A 227-nucleotide genomic window follows, 5' to 3' on the forward strand; every position below is an offset into this window, starting at 1 on the left:
TTATGTTATGTTTTTGTTTTTAATTACAAATTATTTTGTCAAACATATATACTCTTCTTTTGATAAACTATTTTACATTTTTAACCTTCCTAATGATGGAGAACTAGTCAACTGCCAAAAAAATAAATGCTCAAAAGAGAACAAATTAAAAATCATTTGTGTAACTATGGTAATTAGCCCAACCCCATGATACCAGGTGCACTATAGTTTTGTGTTTTATCAATCTG

At 27.3% G+C, this 227-nt stretch overlaps 1 protein-coding gene across 2 annotated transcripts in view; it reads right to left on the bottom strand.

The window, feature by feature from the left end:
• LOC119586275 (flotillin-1-like) overlaps positions 1 to 227 on the bottom strand; it is a gene marked incomplete in the record, with an annotated part of 96,064 nt that overhangs the window by 16,125 nt on the left and 79,712 nt on the right.

The sequence above is a fragment of the Penaeus monodon genome, chromosome 21 (assembly GCF_015228065.2).
Source record: "Penaeus monodon isolate SGIC_2016 chromosome 21, NSTDA_Pmon_1, whole genome shotgun sequence".
In the NCBI taxonomy this organism is placed as follows: Eukaryota; Metazoa; Arthropoda; class Malacostraca; order Decapoda; family Penaeidae; genus Penaeus; species Penaeus monodon.